Source organism: Otolemur garnettii, unplaced genomic scaffold, assembly GCF_000181295.1.
Source record: "Otolemur garnettii isolate 467f Iridium unplaced genomic scaffold, OtoGar3 scaffold00006, whole genome shotgun sequence".
Lineage (NCBI taxonomy): Eukaryota > Metazoa > Chordata > Mammalia > Primates > Galagidae > Otolemur > Otolemur garnettii.
In genome coordinates, this window is record NW_003852401.1 from 73,643 (window position 1) to 83,668 (window position 10,026).

The following is a 10,026-nucleotide window of genomic DNA, read 5'->3' on the forward strand; positions in this document are numbered from 1 at the left end:
AAGTAGGAGATGATCACTTGACTCAGAGGTGGAGAGATTTTTGTGAGAAATAGTGAAAGGTGTGGAGAGTTTAACAAGAGCAGAAAGGATGGTAACTAGAATATGTGGTTTTTGTAGCACTGGGGGCCGTTATGGGAACTTCAAAAACTACTGAGGAAGCTGTGGAATTGGATTGATTTCATGGGCAGCACCAGGGCAATAAATTTCCCTTTCTCCACCCTACTCTTACATCCTTGTCTTGCCTAAATTTCTCCTCCATAATATTTGTTTTGATCTCCACAGTAGGGGAGCTATTACATTGAAGGGAAGCCTTACTAAATAAAGTTTAATCCAGGTAGAATAGGACATGCATCTGTCTTTGGCTTGTGGGTTTTCACACTGGACAGGACTGTACAGTTCCATGATAGCTCAAGGCTCCCACAAAACGTGTCAACTCTATCTACTTAGTTTTTCTGTTCTCCACAGCTCAAATGCCAGAAATGATGCCTTGTATTTATTTTGATTTCTCCCACAGGTGGTAAACTGATGAATAAGACATAACACTATCTTGTGTAATTCATAGTCTCTGTGTTGTCCACTATCGCACCCACTAAGTACATGTAATTATTAAAATTGCAGTTAATTAGAACAAAAATCGAGTTTCTCAGTCACATGATCTACATGCTCAATAGTAGCATGTGTTTTGTGCCTGCCACATAGGACAGTATGGTAATAGAAAATTTCTGTCATCATGGAGAGGCCCATTGGGCAGAGCTGGTACCTGTTGCCTTTCATTGAACTCATATTATGGTCAGGTATCAAGCTAATTGCTATGCACACATTGCATTTATAGAAGAAAAAAGATGAGACATAAAAGGCTTCAAAAATTCTCGTAATTCCTTATTGTATATGTAGAAATATGTTACAATGAGGTTTTAATATTCACTGAACGATAAATTTAGTCATGTAGCTCTCATAGCTGAGCCAGTGGAACCTCTTATTCAGAGCTAGATTAAAAAGTTCTTGGAAAACTGAACAGTAACCTCCCTGGAATATTCCCCAAATTTGATACTAGTATATTTTGCTCTCTACATGTTACTCTACAAATAATGGTCAGTTAGTACTCATTCCTTTGGAAGAAGATAGTAGTATCAAGAGAAAAAAAATAAAATGAAACAAAAATCTTCATTGTTCATGCCTAGTCTTAAGTCTTAAAAAATTACTTAAGAATATGACTTTGAAGAATGAATATATTCAATTATTAACCATAGTACCCATGTGTCTTGTTCTGGGGAAAATGGCTTTTAGGTCTATTATATGTGATAATTTAGTGGCCTAGTGATATAACTAAGTAGTTATAAGCTTGTATTTATCCCCTCACCCCGTGAATAGTTTCTCACGACCTGTTTTGCCATAGGATTGTGGCTAAGCTATAAAGCTATAAAGTTGAGAATGAGTTCTTCTTTGAAGGAGCTTGCAGTCTAAGGAAAAACATAAAAAGGTCCCAAAATATCCAAAAAGTGCTTGAGCACAGAATTCTGGTAAATATTCTAGATATAGAATAAGCAGGCTTCTAACAAGTAGGAAGAAAATAAATACATGTACATAATTTAGGATTTGGAACATGCAATAACATGCCATGTGTCAGTGCCATAACAAATGTTATACAATGAAACATTTGTTATAAATGCTGGAGTGGACGCATGGAGGAAGAGACAAGACGTAATAGCCAGCTTGGGAGGGGCAGAGAAGAGAAGTTGGGATTAGGGAAGGGTTTAAAAGAATGCGGGAATGTGAGCTGGCCCCCATGAAGAGGGCCATGTGAAAGGAAATAGCACATGAAGGATCATCAGCAAGTGTGAGTGCAGTGAATCTGGCAAGTGCAGCCTCTGTTCAGAATGTTGGTGAGTCTTCTTTGGTCACAGACTGATTAGAGGGAGAAGGATTGAGGACAGGCTGATCACTTTGAGTGGGTAACAGAGGGACTTAGGGCTGTACAGAGGATGTGACATCCTTCACAGGATAGTCTCAGGATATGGAGAATAGTCAAAATGAGAAGCTCTCACCTGAAAACCTTAATCATAAAAGGAAAAAAAGAACCCTATTTATTTATGTATATGAACAATAGATGTTTTGGTTTTCTCATTATGAATAGTTAAAAGTTTAATGTGGCTGTTTTTCAGAAAAAAAAAAAGAAAACCACTTTGGATTTAACAAAAGCATTTTTCAGCTTTAGCATTCTGTAATGTGTTAATAGTTCACACCCTGTAAATAATGTAGGTGCTCCAGGGCAGCACCTGTGGCTCAAGGAGTAGGGCCCCCACCCCATATACTGGAGGTGGGTTCAAACCCAGCCCCAGACAAAAACTGAAAAAAAAAAATAATAATAATAATAGAAATGTAGGTGATCCAGATTTTTTGCATTGCCACACAGAGTGAAAATTAAGAAGTTCATTCTCTTAAGGCTTGAATTTGATAACTAACAGCCATAGATTCCCAGGAGCAGTAGTTAACTTCCTATGAAGTGATCCAAGAATGAGTTGAAGCCTCAGGAAGGAAAAACTAACATGGTAGGTGAATTAAGTTCCCTTCACTCCAAAGAAAGAATTTTATTTGGGCTATCAGTAGTCACTAGAACCTTTGCTTTAGAAATATCTGGTGTAGAGCATGTCACCTCTGACTTCAGACCAGCCACCTAATATTCTGAACATTGACTTGAACACTCCATCATGAACTGCATATTTGGCAATCAGAATGAGAATGTATGCCTCACCATGTGTGCCCCACCAGGGCACAGTCCCAATCTCAAGAAATGTGTGACTTCCATCAGCAAGTTTTAGAAGTATACGGATATTTTGCCATGTATAATGTGTCCCCGTGCACAATGTGCACCCAGGTGTTTTTGCTCATACTTTCAGGAAAAAAAAAAATCTTTATTTTTAATTCAAAGTTTTGTTTATATTTGGGTACTTGGTTTTTGTATTATAAAGGAATTTGAACATTTATTTTTCACATAGAGTTACACTTTTAACACATAAGCATAACTAAAGGAATTAAAAACATTTACATAGATACAGAATTAGTACTACCCATGTATATTACATATCTTTATTTTTCACTCAAAATTTTTTGGGAAAAGTGACCATTAGACACAGCAAATATAGTACCTTCTAGAAAGTCCTTCTGTGTTCCAAAGTGTCATGCATCTCAGGCGGAGCTACCGGCATATAACCCACTTTCTGCATGCTACTGTAGTTTTCCAGTCCTTTCATGAGAAGAATGAGTGTAAGAGTGGAACATGTTAAGAGAGAAATAGAGCTAGGTATCTACTTAAAGTGATTGAGATTCAACTTGTGAGTATGAAAATAAAAAATTGGAAATCCAAAGGTCAAGCATATTCATTTCACACTCATTATGTCTGTCCTGAAGCTTTTCCATCTTCATCCAAACATATTCTTCTTTAGGAGAACTCCTCTGCCTCCTTTTCAACTGTTCTGTTCTAGTTGCAGCAGTGAAACTTAGGCCAACTCTTTAGGCATAATTAATCATTCTGCAACAGGCTTCCAACCCAGACCTGACTAATCCAGGTGCATCCTTGAGATTTTTTAAAGCTACATTTGAGGATAGAAGGGAAATAGTTCTCTGCTACTGAAACATTACAAAAGAGTCTAGTGGGCTAGTGATAGCTAGTGGGCTATCATGTGCAGAATGCTGTACTAGCAGAGGGAAGCCACAGCACATTCAGCTCTTAGATCCTTTGGTTTATTAATTTATTATACTCATAGGCAACATTCTTTAGAAATTTATCTGTGAATGTGTTGAAGTAAATGAAAGAGAGGAGTTTAGATGAGGACTAGAAAGGGAACATCCTGAAGGCATTTCAAGGTCTGTATTATTGTTCCTAACATGCTAAATCTGTGTTTCTGCCAAGTTTATATGAAATAGCTCAGTATCCAGTCAATTGTTATGTCTGCCTAACTTAGTTAAGACAGCTTCTTATTGCTTGCAACCAAAACACGCAATGCTAATACTAAAGAATAGGTATACATAGGCTTCTTTTGTATCTTAGATCAAGTCCCTACATATCTCGTAAATTACTGGGTGTGTATTGAAGTTTTCCTTCTTTCTTACCCCTCGTATTGAAGATAACTTTCCACCTTTTTAATGTGTATAGGTTCTTTAATTCTTTGGTAAAATGGTTAAATTCCAAAACTTATAAAATTTTCATGTTGCCATGCTAGATAAAATATGATTTTTTAAGTTTTCTTTCAAAAGAACCACATCCACAGACAGATTTCTAAAGAATGTTTCCTGTGAGTATAATAAATTAGTAAGCCATTGGAGCTAAGAGCTGAACATACCATATTGTGGGATGGAAAAAAAAAAAATTCTTAAGTGCTTCTTTACTTTTCATGAGTTCCCGTGTCTTGTACTATTATTAATTATATTATCACTGATTTGCAGTAGTTCATTAATTTTTTGTATTTAAAATCAGATTATGGAAAGTATTTATTTTTTTCTGAGTAAAGCAGATACCTAGTTCATTTTACAAGGTTTAGATTGTGTCTGAGTTCTTCATTAAATCACCTCTCTTTCTTTGAATTTATTCTTAGCAGTTGCCAGGCAACTCATATGATACTGGGCAAAAATATTCAGAGGAGTTTTTAAGAATAAAATTAGTAGAGGCACAGACCCCTTGTAATGATGGATATTATAGTTGTTCAGAAGTAAAATTAGCCCCTGTGAATGACGATTATTATTGAACATTATACTAAATGGGAATTTCTGTCCAATTGTAAGCTGGATCTCTTACCTACAATTTGCCTAAATAATAAAGAATATCATAATACCTATTTAAAAAGAAAATGAGGTTGATAAAGAAAGTAACAATGACTCTTTTATTGAGTTTAAAAAGGTGAGTGATTTGCCCAGTATTTTTTTTTTTCACTGATTCATACTGCTGTCCCTGGCAAAATGGTTTAGAGAAAAACAATCTTTTAATTTCACGTTTCTTATTGCTGTAGTTTGAATGTGTCTCCCAGAGTTCATGTGTTGAAAATTTAATCTCCAATGCAACAGTGTTAACAAGTAAGATCTTTAAAGGAGGACGAGGATTAATGCCATTATATTGGGAGTACATCAGTGGTGGCAGAGTGGGTTCCTGAAAAAAAGGATGAGGTCAACTCATTTCCCCTCTCTCCTGAATGCTTTCTCCTCATGTGATGCCTTCTACCACATTATGTTGCAAAAAGAAAGCTCTCACTAGCTGTGGTACCCCCATCTTAGATTTCCCAGCCCCTAGAATCATGAGCCAGATAAAATTCCATTGCTTGTAAATTATCCAGTCTGTGGCATTCTGTTATAGAAGCACAAAATGGACCAAGAAACCTATAGAGGAAGAACTAGTAAGACCAGGCCAAGATTCAGTTCACTCAGATTTCTTCTAGAGGCAATCTCATGTATTGCATTCTGATTATTTAATCAATATGCTATTGAAACACTTATGAAGAAGTCTTATAGAAGAATGCTGGGAATAATCATGGCAAAGCCAAATGAAATGAAGTGTGTGAAAATGATATTGATACTATATTCAATATTGGTGCTGGAAATGTTGGCAGTTGTTCACTTTAAATGTTTAAGAAGAAATCTAGGATAAGAGCTTTCCAAAAATGACTGCTTTCTTGTACATTTTACTCTAGAGCTGATTGTTAGGCCTGATGACTTCAAAAATGTATGTCGAGCAAGAGAAACAAGTCAAATTTTTAGGTTAATGGAAATACTCAATCGAAAGCCAGATGCATTTAGCAAAGTAATCCTGTTCTGTTAATAATGGCAGCTCCTCCATCTCTGCTCTAAACGTCTTCATTTTGAACTATGTTCATAGCTCTCATTTTCCTATCTATTAAATTTCTCTCTCTCAGAACTTTTCTTTGAGAGTATAAAGCTGTCCAAATCAATTCCATCTTAAAAAATAAAAATATAAATAAGCAATTATTTTCCATTTTCCTCTTGTCAAGGACATCCTGATAGCTCAACTTTCTCTTAAAACTGAATTTCTTGGCTGTGTGATATGCCTCCCCTAATTCCTCACCTACTGTTACTGGGTTTTACCTACCCTCTTAGAAGGCTTTCTCTAACTAAATTTGCTAATAGGTTTATTTGTGCTCTCTATATAGAATTTAAAACTAATGGCAATTAGGAATCAAGACTTTTGTTTTCAATTTTATCATTTTATACTGCTTTCCCTCCAGCTTTTTTGAATGGGTTTTAGTGACATTTTCTTTCTTCTAGTCTTCTTTTTTTTTTTTTTTAAGACAGAGTTTCACTTTGTGTGCTCTGGTGTCGCAGCTCACAGCAACCTCCAGCTCTTGGGCTTAGGGAATTCTCTTGCCTCAGCCTCCTGAGTAGCTGGGACTACAGGTGCCCTCCACAATGCCAGGCTATTTTTTTGTTGCAGTTTGGCTGGGCTGGGTTTGAACCTGCCACCCTCGATATAGGGGGCTGGTGCCCTACTCACTGAGCCACAGGCGCTGCTGCCAAGTGACATTCTCTAGCAAGGGTATTGTTTAAAGATCAGTATTGTTATAGAATCTGATCTAGGCCTCCTTGTCATCTCACTCACTCTGTATATTCTTTCTTAGTCATTTAGTCATTCTTGAGTTTTTATAACCATTTATTTTCTCATAACTGTAAAAGATTGTGTGTGTGTGTGGTGTGTGAGTGAGAAGGAGACATTCTGATCCACCTATCTTTTTTTGTAGCTCCAAGCCTATTCAGCTAAACTTCTTTGAACTTCTCGGTGTGGATGAACTAAAACCATGTTAAATTTGACATCCTCCAAAGAACTCATTCTCTCCAATAAATTTTCACATTCTTTTATTTTTCTTTTCACTGAATAGTGCATTTGTCAGATGATTTTCCAAACTTAAATTCTGACCTAATTCTTAACTCCTCTGTCTTTTTTGTCCCTAAAACAATGGTCTGTCAAACTAGATTATCTGTCTCATAAATATTATTCAAATTTGTCTTTTTCTTCCCAACTGTATTGTCTCTACCAGAACACTTTTATAATTTCTTTTGTGACATCTTAGCCATACATATGTTCCTCTCATGGCCAAATTTACATTATCATGATACTTCTTCCTTATATTTGTTTGAATGAAAGATTAAGAATTAAGATTAAGGGGAAATTTTGCATTTTTAATTTTTTATAGTAGCATGTGGATACTTTTAAGAAATCATAAGAAATAATGTTATATTTGAACAAATACACATAGTTGGGATATAGAAAGAAAATGCATATGGTTTTTCTGGTGAAATTTTAGCAAATGAATTTATTTGACTAGTCCTTGACTAGGACTACTAAAAACATTTATTTTCCATGATGTGGAGTGATGGAGTATTTCTACATCCATCTGGATTTTCAGAACATTATGGTTCACATATTCACTAAATCCAAGGAATTTTTTTAAATCCTACTAATAAAAGACCTGGCTTTTAAATGTGATCATCTAACTGTTTTAGTTTACCAAAGTAAAATGAACTTCCATCTGCTGCCTTCTTGAATGGTTCTGCATTTCTGTTTCCTGACAGAATTAATTTTGAGCGATGTGTGAGAGTTTTGGTACATGGCCTGTGAAGACAAAGCTGCAGCATTCAACCTTAACCTTCTCCCTGATATGGAATATATTAGAAGTTATAGGTACATTCAATGTCAGAGAAGTCTGAAAATTTTTTGGTTAATTCAAAATGTTTGACAGATTACATTTTGCTACTAATTAGTGTGACTCTGCTTTTCCAGGATTTCTTAGCTTTTTGATTAACTGTGATATGGTAGTGATACTTATATTAGCAGAATACATGCTTATTCACGTAGACAATTACTGTCATGATAAATTGGGTTTTGAAACAGGGACAGGCAAGTTCCAGAAAAAAGTGTGAAAACTATACAGCAGAGATAATAGCATGCTTTACATTCTTTCTTGATGAAGAAGGAGGAGAAGAAGAAAAGCCATTCTCTATTAAGTCAAAGGCTTATTAGGCATACAATCAACTGTATGGTAACATTGTTAGTGAAGTTCTGGGGACTGAAAAGAAAACCCAATAGTTTGCAAAGTGAACAGAGGACAAAGATGTAGAGAAAGTGAGAGCAAACTCTCAAGAAAATTTGTAGTTTAAAAAGAAATTAGAAAATAGCTCAAGGGATTCAGAGAGTTAGGGAGTTTTTTGTAACTGAAAAACAAAGACAGATTTTTACACCAAAAAATGGAAATAGCTTTTGAGGACAAGATAATAAACTCTTAATTATTAAAAGAGTTACTTTGCTAGTGTTTTTCTTTTTTCCATAATGAAGCAGAACATATGTGTGTGTGTATGGGTGTGTGTGTATATATACACAATTGTACATATCCAACACCAAGAACTTCTATACTTGAACACAACAATGTAAGATAATGCTTTGTAGGAAGACTCTCCCTCCTGTTATACCCAAAATAGGTGTTTTTTTCTTGACTTAAAGTTTTTATGAGATGACAGGTATGCCTTCAAGCCTTGTACATTTCCAGTAGATTGTCATTTCCTAAAGGCAAAGTTCATCTCCATATTCCATTTGCATCATCTTCAGTATCTGAGCACATTGATGTGTAGATAAACTTGGGGTAGGATGAATTGTTAAGAAGCAAAGAAGGAGGGAGAATATAACTTGCAAAAACTAGGAGCCTGTGATTTAAATGACTGGACTATCACCACATTATTAATAATGAGTTGACTTGGGATCAGGTTTTCCTGCAGAATCCCAGTTCTGTGCTTTCGTCACTGTACCATGGCTTGAATGTTGATTAGATGCCATAGAAATATCTATGTGGTCCATCTGGTTTAGGTTACTTTCTTTGTTAAAGTCTCAAGATGAAAATCTAGATTTCCAAAGAGGAACAGGAAGACAGCAGAAGATAGATGATAAGGTTAAGACCCACTGAACACCTTGTTCAAGTGTACTTGAAGAGAGTTGGCAGGTAAGATGATGCCTTACAGAGGGGAGTAACATGCTGCCCAGCAGGACTTCATCCAGCCTCCTAAGTCTAACTGGGTCATTTCCTTATGACATATGGGCAGGCAGCCAGTCCATGAGTGTGTTAGCCCCCCTGATTGTGCCCATGTCCTGGCCTGCAATGTCCAATGCTTTTGCCTGAATTCTGCTTTGTATCCTCCCTATGATTTGGCTAAAACATTACGTACTGTGACTAACTTTGGCTGTATTTTTTTGTCTGCAATTATGATTAAAGAAAAAAAATCTATAATTTGGTTTAAGATTTTTGTCACCTCTCTCTGGGAGAGTCTAGTTTCTTAAAAAAAAAAATAAAACATATATTTATTTATTAAGGTAAAAATTTATAATTTACCATGTTTACTATTTTTAAGTGTACAGTTCAATAATCATAAATCCATATTCTTTTTTTCTCCTTCATCCCCCTTTCCTCCTTTCCTTCCCTGCCCACTGGAAGTCACTGATCTACTCTCTGTCTTCATGAGATCCACTTTTTTAGCTCTCATATGTGAGTTTGGAGCATGGACTATTTGATTTTATTTCTGTTGCTAAGTTCCAGTATATGATGTAGGCCAAGTACAATACTGAGAAATCTTGAGTGCTTTTAGCCAAAAAGCTTCTTTACTCCTATAATGATATACTAGTCTCCTGATATAATATTATTCTTATATTGCCATTTTCTCCTAAGCTTTACATTTGGCTTACAAAGAATGCAATGCAATGACAGATTCATAGACGCTTCTAGTTGAAAGAAACTTTGGAAATATCAGAAAATTTAATCATAGATGCTTAAAAGTTTATGTTAGTGTCTCAAGGCTTGATCATGAGGCTGAGGTCCTTTTTTAAGTACAGTAGATCTACTTTTTTTTCTATTCTGTTTTATTATTATTCTTTGTTCCAATTGATTTAAAATAAGTACAGTGTATTTGTTTGCTATTGTATTAAAATAAAAGTTTTGGAAACCACTGATTAAATCCACCTACTTTATGGGTGACATAATTATT